Genomic DNA, 13,717 nt, shown 5'->3' with positions numbered 1-13,717 from the left:
GAGGATATTAATTTCATTAAATTCTTCCTCAAAATTTTGAAATAATATTTATTCAAACAAGCCATGGCAGAACTCACATATTTCATTACATATTGCTTCCAAATTTTGGCACAATGCCAGCAGGTTTGGGGGAGGGGCAAAGTCGAATAAATCGAACCTATCGCTCAACTACTTCTTATTTCATCGAACTTGGAAGGACGAAAGGCAAAGTCGATCTTGGCGGAATTTGAACTCAAAACGTGAAGACGGACGAAATGCCGCAAATCATTTTCCCTATCGTGCTAACCATTCTACCAGCTCGCTAAAAACAATTATTCTAAATATTCTTTTTTACCCCACCATCGTTTGACAACCGATGATGTTGTGTTTATGTCACAACAACCGATGATATTGTGTTTATGTCAACGTATCTTATCATTTTGGCGAAAGAGACCTGTAAAATAAATACCAGGATTACAAGTCCTAAGGTCCATTTCTTCAATTAAAAAACGCTTGAAGGCGGTTCTCTTGTATTGCCGCAGTCAAATGACAGAATCAAGTAAATGAATAGATATATGTATGTATACACCCATACACACACTCACATATGTATACATATATATACATAAAGATAGAGAGAGAGATGTACACACATACACTCATATATACATACATACATATATATATATATATATATATATATATATATGTAACAGGCATTTTCAGTTTCCGTCATTTAGAAAATTTTGTTCGGCCTCTACATATAGTAAAAGACATTTATCCAAGTGGGACTCTAGGCCAGGACTTATGTTTGGAAAGAAAAAAGTTTTACTACACATCTTCGCCTGCATAGATATAACAAATGACAATTTTTTTTTAAAACGTTAGAGCAATTAAAGTGAAATTATATGTATAATTATAATGAGGACTTAAAACGAAAATTTCATAGCCTCTTTGTTGAGAAAAAACGCTAAATCGTCTTACCACCTTAGAAGCCACAATTGTTGAATAAGAAGCATCATGCCACTGGGTGAATCCAGAAATTAACAAATCCATTGCTATCTATTTTTAAAAAATAATTTGCGTTGGCTTCTTCCCTCGAATTCAACAAATGTGTTTGTGACTTCTTTAGTGGTGAGACGGTTTACTGTCTATTTCTCAGCATATAGACGATGAAAATTTCTTTCTATGCACTCATTATATATATATATATATATATATATATATGTGTGTGTGTGTGTGTGTGTGTGTGTGTGTGTGTGTGTGTGTGTATGTGAGTCTTAGTGTGTGTGTGTATGTGAGTCTGTGTGTGTGTGAGTGTTCACTAGTTTTATCATTTAGTCTTAGTTTTACAACTTGTCCGAAGTGTGTCACTTACTGTGCCTATCTGTGATCGAAGTTGTTTTGTTTTCCGGATGACTCTTGTGCCCACCTATATCTCAAAAACACGCTGTCATCTTTGATTGTTTTATTTATTTATTTTTTGCATCTTTTTGTTAACCTGAGAAATTTTGTGCTACTTCTATAATGATGAGCTGACAAAGTTTTTCTACGTACACCTGCCGTACACTTGCCGTACACATGTATGTACACACGGTACACGTGCCTATTGTAACGTATGAGTGGAAAATAAAACGCTCCAAAGTTTTAGCCATTGTTCGTCTTTGCTATCACAGTGGTCATTGTGGCCCCGCTCGCCTAGATTTCTACAGGAAGCAGCAACAACAGAACACAAAAACTTTGAAGAGGAATTCCAGTTGTTGAAAAGAATTTGAAAAGTGAATTTATTCCAGTGATTCTTCAGAATGTCATAAGGCTTATAATGGCAATTTCGAAACAGAAAGGACATTGACTTAGACAGCCATGACACTTGGAGCAAATTATGTAAAACAATGCATTGTGAAAGACACTTTAGTTGTTCTTGAAGATCAAGGAAAAAAAATAAAACACTCGTTGAAGAGATTCCGAGGCTCATAATGCTTTTTATGAAATACAAGATGAAGATGAGGTTGACGAAAGTGAAAAGTATTTCTACAGTGTGCAAAACGACTATGTGAATATTTTATAAGCGATAAAATATGTATTTAAAGATATAAAGCCCAACAATTTAGAAAGTATGGTTGAGGAACCTTATGTTGAAATAAATGATTTACATAGGCGCAGGAGTGGCTGTGTGGTAAGTAGCTTGTTTACCAACCACATGGTTCCGGGTTCAGTCCCACTGTGTAGCACCTTGAGCAAGTGTCTTCTACTATAGCCTCGGGCCGACCAAAGCCTTGTGAGTGGATTTGGTAGACGGAAACTGAAAAGAAGCCCGTCGTATATATGTATATATGTATGTGTGTGTTTGTGTGTCTGTGTTTGTCCCCTTAGCATTGCTTGACAACCAATGCTGGTGTGTTTATGTCCCCGTTATTTAGTGGTCCGGCAAAAGAGACCGATAGAATAAGTACTTACAAGCTCATAAATGCCAAAAGTTGGGTTGTAAACTTTCAAGTGAGATCCGCTCTGTATCACACATTTATTGAATCGTTTCATCTCAACGTTGATTCGATTTGTGCAGAAAATAATTTCAATGTAACGCGTTTAATTCATTATACACAAGGTTCTGCGAGAGAGGCTATTAGGGGCTGTCTCTTAATTGGTGGTGTGGTAGGATATCAACAAGCACTCGGTATTCTTGAAAAAATTAGTTTTTGGCAATTCCCACTTCGTAGCCGTTTTATTCCTCAATTTTCTGAAAAAATAAACCACTGAAAGCCACACATGTGTCGCAGAAACTAGGGGACAATCCGCAAAATTCATTCTAAGATGATTTTCATAAAGCTAAGCCTGCCCCAAGGAGTGAATTTACAATTCTAACATTTTGAACATTGTTAGCCGTTTACAATCTTATTTAAAATTTTAGTAGAAGAAACGTGCTCTAGAATATAAATGTTTCAAGGGAGATTATCGCAAATTCAATCTTCCGGTAGAGCTCGCTGCTAAACCTGCTTCAGATGTGAATGAGCCAGTCTATGGTAAAATGGTAAGATAGAAACATCACGATCATGCATCAAAGATTGGTACTACTACAAGCGAGTCACAGAGACATTTACGCCATACTAGTTCTTATGCGCATCCAAAACCAGCGCGTGTGTTCTCTAATGAAAACCATCGATTGTTGCATTGCCAAATGTTTCAGAGAATGACACCTAAAGACCGATTAAGCCTTGTCATGGAACGCAATTTGTGTCAAAATTACCTTCCATCCAGTCGCGATACTGAATCATGTAGGAATCTGTCTGTAGTGTGGCAGGTTGTGGTAAAAAAAAAAGAAAACGCACCATGTACATTCATGAAAACGAATATGCACTAAGTTAGTATGGTAGTGTTTCAAATGCTAATATATCTGCTAGTACTATTCAGTTACACGCACGCCAATTGTACGAATTAGAGAGAATAACGGTATGAAAGTGTTTGTCTTGCTTGGTACAGGATCAATTAATTCCTTCTGTACAAGTAATTTAGCAAAACGATTGCCTTTGCAGGATGAATCTGTATCATATCTTTTCAATATATTGAACAAGTCTACATCTGCTGAGTCAGAAATGGTCAGTTTATGTTTGTGTACTGAAGATGATAATAGTTTAGAGATTTCTGGTGTATAAGTGGTTGATGAAATCTCAGCAAAAACAGCACAGATAAATTTGAGCAAACATGAACACCTGTTCATATCAGCTTGCCATATTTTGATAGTGAATGCTAAGTATATCTGTTCCTAAATCAAAATCATGCGGAAGCCTTTATACCATTAGAAGTACGTAAGGGTAAGAAAGGTGAACCCTTTGCAATTAGGAAAATCTTCGGTTGGTGCAGCAATGGTTAGTCATCGGTTAAACAATTTAGTCGTCAAGTCATATCTACATTTGTTACTATGTCACCCTGTGTAGTTGCAAATAACATACATGTATGATGGAAATTGGAAAACGAACGAATTCATGAAGTTGGTTGATTGCAAGATAATCATTCAGTAATTGAATTATGGGATAGGGAATGTTTGAAAGTGGATGGTCATTATAAGTTACTAATTCCCAAGAAAGATAGGGATGAAACATTGCCAAATAATTATGTAGTAGTTAATTAAGGAAACATGAAAGGCAAGATCTTGTTCAAAGATACGATTTAGAAATGAACAAGTTAGTTAGCAATTGATATGCTGAGGTCGTTCCCTACAGGGAAAATTCATAGTGTTGAACCTATATTGTATCATCTTCATCATGCTAGCATTTCTGATTTTAAAAAAACCCGGACAAAGTACGCATTTTATTTGATTGTGCAGCAAAACATCGAGGCATATCTCTCAATAAACGTTGTAGGCACGATCGTGACCTAATTAGTAATTGTTTGCATGTATTATTGAGATTTAGACAGCATTTCTATTCCATTCTGGCAGATATTGAATGCATGTGTCATTAAGTCAAAACTACACTGGAAAATAGAGATGCTTTGAGGTTTTGTGGTATCAATGTGGTGATGTATCAATCAAACAAACCCGTCCTATATATAAGACGGGCTTGTTTCAGTTTCTATCAATAATATCCACTCAAACTGGGCTAGTTTGCCTGATATTGTATTAAATGACACTTGCCCGTGTTTCCACGCATTGAACTACACCAGAAGCCATCTGTTTTGGAAACAAGCTTCGTTCCAACACAGCTACGTCTCTGTGTGTGTGCGTGCTTTTGCTTTTGTTTCCGACAGTGTGTCTATGTGTGTGAGTTTGTGAGGAGTTCACTGTGTTTGTATTTGTAATCAAAGGAAACCAGAACAGGATATTAAGCTATGCAACCAACAAGAGCAATCAAAGCTGATTCATAGCAATTCCGACAGAATGAGAAATAGAATAGGAGAAATATATTTAGAAAGTCTGTTCTGTCGTAGTATATACGAAACGAAGACAGAAATTCACCAGCTGAAATTTCAGTGGAACGACAATGAAATCGGCGCTGACTGTGACATCTATGCCATTCATCGTGACACAGACATGCAATCCACGGTATCTTTTATTGATTCCTATAACCGCGTTGTTCAATAGAATTCTAACGACCCAACATGAGGGCCGATTCGTGGAGATTGAGTTGTAAGAATGTATTGTAAATTCTCCATCAAATCTCATTCTATCGTTTTGAAAATGGAAGGACATATTAAATAATGTTATATTGGATGTATTATACAATCAGAAAAAAGAAGGAAAATTCATAGCGACAAGTATTTGTGTTATAGGTCACGTCGAACTAGCGGGATCTTGGTCTAAAAAATAACGACAGCTTAGTGATATAATGACGATCTTGTTTGTGATTTTAATGCTTTAGTTTGAAGTTTGTATTGTGTTGAGATGAAAATACAAGGATAAATGTAGAAAATGAATTAAAAAAAAACAACAAAAAGGAAATCGAAAGGTAATGTTCAAGTAACGTCATGTTCCTTAGTTATAAGCACCACGATATATATAGTAATGACCTCAAGGACATCAAGTTGAATCGAACTCAAGAAGATATATTTGTTTCAAAATTTACCTGAAAACAACAAGGATAAAGACATTAATTGAATTAAGATAAAAACAAAACAAAAAGGAAATGAAAATATAGAGGTGATATAGCATCAGGGTATTATACATTATTAAGCCCAATGATAAAATGTGAATGACATCAATGATATCAAAAATATCGAAATCAACATGACATATGTGTTTCAACATTGAAGCGCTGTTATCAAAGATACAAAGCTTCGATATTGTTTTGCTATCCTTTCTTCGATACGACCAGGAAATATTTATGATTATGCGGTGATTATTAATTCATAGAGCAAGCTAATGAGTATATGGTGGGTACGAAGTCATCGCGATAAAATCATATCTCTTCGTTCTGAACGATGTCAGCGATAAAGTAATTAGCGCATTAAAGCAATTAAGACTATTCCACAAGTACACCTAAATCTATATACATGCAGTTATACAAACACATAGAAACATACACAGTTATATATATATACAGTTATATAAATAAATATATATATATATATATATATATGAATATATATATATATATGAATATATATATACATATATATATATGTATTTAAATATACGTATGTATGTATGGACCTATACATATATGTATATATATATAAACCCATACATGTATTTACATATGGTGGATGTATATGTAGCCGTGTGTCGATCTATCTTATACATGCTAGGGTGAGTGTGTAGTTGTGGATGCAACGGCTTTTTATATGATTGATTAAATATTTCATTAGAAATTACGCCATTACTAACCGGTCGGAATAATGGCTATCAATTCAAATCAGATATTATGGCCCATTCGTGCAAATGTCTTTACTTCACTTCAGATTGAAGTACGCCACACTTTTAGGACAGAGACTTTATACATACACACGTGTCTATATACATATACAGACAGACACATGCAAATATATGTATATATACATATTTATATATCTTTCAATCTTTTACTTGTTTCAGTCATTTGACTGCGGCCATGCTGGAGCACCACCTTTAGTCGAGCAAATCGACCCCGGGACTTATTCTTTGTAAGCCCAGTACTTATTCTATCGGTGTCTTTTGCCGAGCCGCTAAGTGACGGGGACATAAACACACCAGCATCAGTTGTCAAGCAATGCCAGGGGGACAAACACAGACACACAAACAAACATACATATACATATATATACATATATACGACAGGCTTCTTTCAGTTTCCGTCTACCAAATCCACTCACAAGGCATTGGTCGGCCCGGGGCTATAGCAGAAGACACTTTCCCAAGATGCCACGTAGTGGGACTGAACCCGGAACCATGTGGCTGGTTAGCAAGCTACTTACCACACAGCCACTCACATACATATACATACAAACACACATACACACACACATATATAGTTGCAGGTGTGGCTGTGCGGTAAGAAACTCGCTTACTAACATCATGGTTTCAGGTTCAGTACCTCTGCGTGATGTCTTGGGCAAGTGTCTACTATTATAAACTCGAGCTACCTAAAGAATTGTGATTGGATTTGTTAGACGGAAACTAAAAGAAGCCCGTCGTATATACATATATGCTTGTATGTCTTTGTGTCTGTGTTTGTCCCGTCCCCATCACTTGACAACCGCTGTTAGTGTGTATGCGTCCCCATAACTTAGGGATTCGGCAAACGACACCGATAAGGTTGATTTGAAGACGAAAGGTGGTGCATCAGCATGGCAGCAGTCAATCATCTGAAAAAATAGAACAAAAGAATACATATATTCGTATATGCACATAAAACCAACGACTATATATATATATATACATACATACATATATATAATATATATATATATATATATATATATATATATATATATATATATAATGATAAATATCGACTTCCCTTTGCAAATACTGACAGGACACAGAAGTGTGTCTATGGCCAGCTGGAGGAGTGTGTCCTCCTGGGCTAAAAACTACAGTAGCATCCACCCTTAGGGGTTAGCCATATTGAAATGGCAAAAATACGTCACGTTAATATATATAATATATATATTATATATATATATATATGTATATATTTATATATATATTTATATATATATATATTAAATAATACACAATATTATGTGAAAAGAACACAAATGGGTTTGAATATAACAAACATATATGAATATATATGTATACCTGAACAAATACAAACACACAGAGACATATATATATATATATATATAGTCACATACATACACACATACATACATACATATATATATATATATATATATATATATATATATATATATATATACATATGCATACACGCATTCATATATCTACATATATACATATATATGTAAGGGAGGGAGGTGGATAGATAGGTATATAGACCGATAGCCAGTAAGATAGATAGAGATACATATAAATACAATGAATCTCCTAATATAATATAAGCGTTGTGTTTTTATATATTTGAATATATATATATATATATATATATATATATATATATTATATATATATATATATATATATACTTTATTTAAAGCAGCAGAAAATTCAACAAAACCTGTTACTCTGAGGTTCCCGTTTTCGTTCGTCGGACAGTTTTTGCTAGAATGGGACCGATATGGAAACTCAGAGTAACAGGTTTTGTTGAATTTTCTGCTGCTTGAAATAAAGCATATTTACTCTACCACTGGTATTTCAGTACTCTTTTTACCACCTTGTTTCACATTCATGTGTTTACTCCGGTATATATATATATATATATATATATATATATATATATATATATATATTATATATATATATATATATGCCAAATTCACTGAGTTGGTTAGAGGAAGTTGAAGAGTAGTATAAGTGAAGGGAGTGAAGAGAAAATAGTAGTTTAGTGAAGGACATGACTGACAGGGGGTGAGAGAAAATAATAGAAATGAGAGAAAGAGAGGAAGTGGCGGAGAGAGCGTCGCCTGCAAAGGCCTCTCCTTTCAGAGCGGAAATATTCTGTTTGCATTTTACGTAGACCACTTTCTCTAATATATCGGTTTCAATGTTTATGTGTATATCTACGGTATATAATATTTTTTATTAGTTCACTGATAACTTTAGTTATCAGTAATCCTATAACTTATTTACTGTATACTGTGTTTTTTGGTGGAGGTAAATAATATGCACACCATCCATATTCGGCATTGCCCCAACGATATTCCTAACCGTAAACCCTATCCCTAATCCTAACCCTAAACCCTAACTCTAACCCTAAATCCTAGCCTTAACCCTAACCCTAAACACCAGGTGTGCGTATTCTTTTCTTCACTGTGTTTGTTATCAATTTACAGTTTTTAGTCATTCGTACTCTAATAACTTATTTACGGTATATAGTGTTTGTTTTCCATTTATCGATACTCTTTCTTCTGGTATGGAAAATGGAATAGACTGAAGGCGGCTGTTGGCCAGACATAGACAAAGGCGAAGAACAGCCTGTGTCACTCAGAGGGAAATGAACGCCTGAAGATTAAAAATAAAAGAAAATTTAATGTCAATCACAAGAAAGGAGACAAGAGAGAAGATCACAAGATGCACGATGACAGTCTCGAAGACGTAAAAATGATAAAGGGAACCTCATTACACAAGGACAGATATCCAAAGATAGAGTGCTACACAAAAGCGCCAAGGTGAAACAGAACAACATGCAGCAGAGAGGAGAACAGATCTAAGAAATGGAGCAACACAAAGGCGACGAGATGAAACGGAAGAGCAAGGAGCAGAGAAGAGAGATCTGAGAATGAGAGCATCACAAAGGCGACAAGATGAAGCAGAACAGCAAACAGCAAAGAGGAGAGCATATCTAAGAATGAGAATTTCCTTCAGACTTAGGTCCTCTGTTGTCAGATCCTCAACATCCACATTATGCTAACTTCAAGGAAAATATAAGGTCATATAACTCTGATCTATCTTTCGCAGCTCTGGATACTCACATCATGGATGACCCACAAGGACAAAGTCCATTCTGCTTCAGAGTGCACGGCCATGTTTATCACAGCACTTCGCACGTGCATCCTATTGAGGCAAATTGCACATCCATTGCTGTTTCTTCTGAGCAAGTCATATTTTGTAAAGTACGGACGAAATGCCGCTAAGCATTTCGTCCGGAGTACTAACGATCCCGTCAGTTGTCTGCCTTGATAATAATATTAATTACGATTTCAAATATTGGCACAAGGCCAGTAATTTCGGAGAAGGTGTTAAGTAGATGACATCAATCCTAGTGTTCAACTGGTATTTATTTTATCGACCAGAAAACGATGAAAGTCGAAGTCGATCTCGGCGGGTTCGGAACTTAGAACGTAGAGACAGATGAATTGCTACTAAGCATTTTGTCCGGCGTGCTAGCGATTCTGCCACTTCGCCACCCTGTATAACAATACTCTCTTTTACTCTTTTACTCGTTTCAGTCATTTGACTGCGGCCATGCTAGAGCACCGCCTTTAGTCGAGCAAATCGACCCCAGGATTTATTCTTTGTAAGCCCAGTACTTATTCTATCGGTCTCTTTTTGCCGAACCCCTATGTGACAGTGACCTAAACACACCATCATCGGTTGTCAAATTATGTTGGGAGGACAAACACAGATACACAAACATTTACGCACACAAACACACACACACACACACACACATATATATATATACATATATGTATATATATATCTACATACATACGATTGGCTTCCTTCAGTTTCCGTCTACCAAATCCACTCACAAGGCTTTGGTCGGCTCGAGGCTATAGTAGAAGACATTTGCCCAAGGTGACACGCAGTGTGACTGAACTCGGAGCAATGTGGTTGGTAAACAAATTACTTACCACACAGCCACTCCTGCGCCTATATTATTATTTCTTTCATGCCGCATAGGCGCTCAACAGTTTAGATATAAATATAATATATTCTTCGTAGAGAACTTAAAAAAGATCTCTAATGAAACGAACGATTCGAATGTAGAAGAGCGCGTAAAATACGTATTCAATATTAAATTTGGGGAATTTTAAGATTTATTTCTAATTCCATAATATATAAAAAATTAGGATAAACACATTCATGAAAATAGGATCATCAAGCGTGTGACTGTCTGCTCATGCAACACAGGTGCCATAAGCGATTACTTAAGCATTGTACATCATCTTTTCATGTCTCTTACGTGTGACAGACACTTTTTTTTATACGCAAAATATTTGGACCCTCAAACTCTGACACTTCTTGCAGCGTTTAACGTTTCTATTACTTAAGCCTTATCTGGTGTAAGTCAATGAATGAACTTTACTTCAATGTGTATATCAACATCATTTTCTCTCTTGGATGCTAAGGTCTACGGCCTTACACCATTCAAATTCTAGATGGACTTATTGTCTCCCATGCAATCGCTGGCTTTAGCCAAAATTTGAACCCAACATTGCGCAGTTATAGAAACATAAGAAAAACGTAGAATATTTTTCTACAGAATTCAACGAAATATAAATTTTAAGAAAGAAATTCCCATACTTTTTCCAAGAAGAGTATTTCAAGGACGCTCATTTTCTAATTATTTCTTATATACTTGCCGTCGACACATTTAACTAATTTTCTAACGAAGAGTAGTTTTGGATAGAAGTTATGCGTTGCAGATAATTAACAAGTGATATCCTGCTTTCCCAGAAAACAAAGAATTGATGTAATGTCTGGCGCGGAAAACTGCACCAAGGCAACCATGAAGACAGGAAATTTAATTAAATACATTAATACATTAACATCATATTAGATAACGAAACAAAGATAAGATGTTCAGACGCAACAGAGACACGCTACCACATATGAATTAATAAACTAGTTTGTACACAATCTTCACAAAGAAACTAAAGAATATATAAGGGAAGAAAATTACACGTGCGTTCGATTAATTCGTAAAATAGAATCAAATGCATAGGAATGCATAGAGCCAAAAATTAGATGTTATATAAGATACCGGCAGTACAAGATAGTCCAACACATATTTTATAACTGTAGGCATTATTAAATAACTACGGAGAGGAGACAGAACAATCATACAGCAGACAAGGTTTCAGAGATCATTCTCGGTAACATACCATTTAATATAGAGATATTAGAAAAGAAAAAAAAAAAAGCTCATCGATATAATTGTTAGAAAACACCAAGATGGGAAATCACGTAATCGATGTTTTAGATTCAAAGTATAACAATATATTTCTGAAAAACTTAGAAAATATATATAAAAGTAAAGATCTGGAAAGAGTGATAACTACTAGGCAAGAATAGGAAAGAGAAACAATTCCAATAATAACAAGTACCCTGGCGTAGAAGATTAAGATATATCGTCTAGATAGTATAGTGGAAAACGGTCAGGATGGGACAGGTTTCCAAATCAATGCTTCAACTTCAATGGAACGACAATATATCTTGAAACGGAATGAAGAAGCTATAAAAAATAAAGTATCGAGAGCATTCATAACCGAATTCTGAGATTTGAAACAGACAGAATCTCTAGAATATTAAGTGCCTTGGAAATAATAATAGAAAGAAAAAAAAAAGATGAATATGAAGATATAACAAAAAGGCCAAGATTTAAATTACCAGCTTAGAGAAAATAGCACGACTAGACACAACTCATATATTAGGTAGATATATAAAAAAGTGTTATATTAATATGACATTGCTTAGAACATGCCAGTTCTCACTGACAGACAAATAAAGACTGCTGTTTTTGATCTTTTTTTAGTCATTTGTTATAACAGAACCATTAAACTCAAAATATTATTTAATACATAATGGAATCACAGCGAATAGTGCGAAGTATATAAGCAACAGTAGAGGAGAATATCATTCCTATATGTATGTCTACATTTATATATATCGCTATACACCATACACAGATATCTATATGCATTTACATATATATATATATATATATATGTGTGTGTGTGTGTGTGTGTGTGTGTGTAAAGGGATACATAAACTGAACAAGAGAACGGTACATGCATATATATATATATATATATATATATATATATATATATATATATATATATATACACGTATATGACTACAAAGCGAAATAGAAATAAAATTTTGAAGTTGATAAGAAAATAAAGAAATATTCCAGTAAAAATAGATGCATCTGGAACAGTAAAAATAGGAATAGATTTTATATTAAGACGAGGTATGAAAATAAAAATATTGTCTGTTAAAAATACATATGATTTGCATTAAAATGTGTGCGAAGGGAAAATGTTTATTTAAAAATAATATGGCCAAGTTTATATTCTTGTATTCTTGCGGTGGTTTAATACCCTGAAATTTGTCACGTCACAGAAGTTCATTATTGGGACATAGTTGTTTACACTGTAGGACAGACTGTATTCAAGTACAAAATATTTAGAATATTTACGAATACATTGTCACAAGGTTACCATTTCCTTTTTCTCTTACCTGCTTTCTGTTTTAGTCGTTGGATTGCGGCCATGTTGAGGTACCACCTTCACGAAACTTATAGTTCGATGATTCGAACCCCAGTTTTTTTTGTTTCTTCTGTGTAATCCTGGTACTTATTCTGTCAGCGATTTTGCCGAACTGCTAGGTTAGAGGGACGTAAATAATTCAACACTGCGGTTCAAGAAGTGGTGGTGAACAACCACAACTACAAAGACACACACACACACACACACACACGCACAAAGACACACAGACACACAGACACAAACACATACGTTAGTGTGAATACGCCATCTAAAAGATAGCATATTTAACATTGGATTGATATCATGTCAACTTATATATACTCTCTTTTACTTGTTTCAGTCATTTGACTGCGGCCATGCTGGAGCACCGCCTTTTAGTCGAGCAAATCGACCCCGGGACTTATTCTTTTGTAAGCCCAGTACTTATTCTATCGGTCTCTTTTTTGCCGAACCGCTAAGTGACGGGGACGTAAACACACCAGCATCGGTTGTCAAGCGATTTGGGGGGGACAAACACACACGCACACACAAACACACATATACATATATACGACGGGCTTCTTTCAGTTTCCGTCTACCAAATCCACTCACAAGGCATTGGTCGGCCCGGGGCTGTAGCAGAAGACACTTGCCCAAGATGCCACGCATTGAGACTGAACCCAGAACCATGTGGTTGGTTAGCAAGCTACTTACCACACAGCCA

General features: G+C 35.3%; 1 long non-coding RNA gene across 1 annotated transcript; it reads left to right on the top strand.

The window, feature by feature from the left end:
- Positions 1-2,363: 2,363 nt before the first annotated feature.
- Positions 2,364-13,247, top strand: LOC118761848. Its single transcript, XR_004997680.1, has 3 exons — positions 2,364-2,374; positions 3,278-3,283; positions 13,172-13,247. It is a non-coding gene; the product is annotated as an uncharacterized LOC118761848 (long non-coding RNA).
- Positions 13,248-13,717: the final 470 nt, after the last annotated feature.

The sequence above is a fragment of the Octopus sinensis genome, unplaced genomic scaffold (assembly GCF_006345805.1).
Source record: "Octopus sinensis unplaced genomic scaffold, ASM634580v1 Contig17980, whole genome shotgun sequence".
In the NCBI taxonomy this organism is placed as follows: domain Eukaryota; kingdom Metazoa; phylum Mollusca; class Cephalopoda; order Octopoda; family Octopodidae; genus Octopus; species Octopus sinensis.
This window is presented reverse-complemented; position numbering and strand designations above follow the sequence as displayed.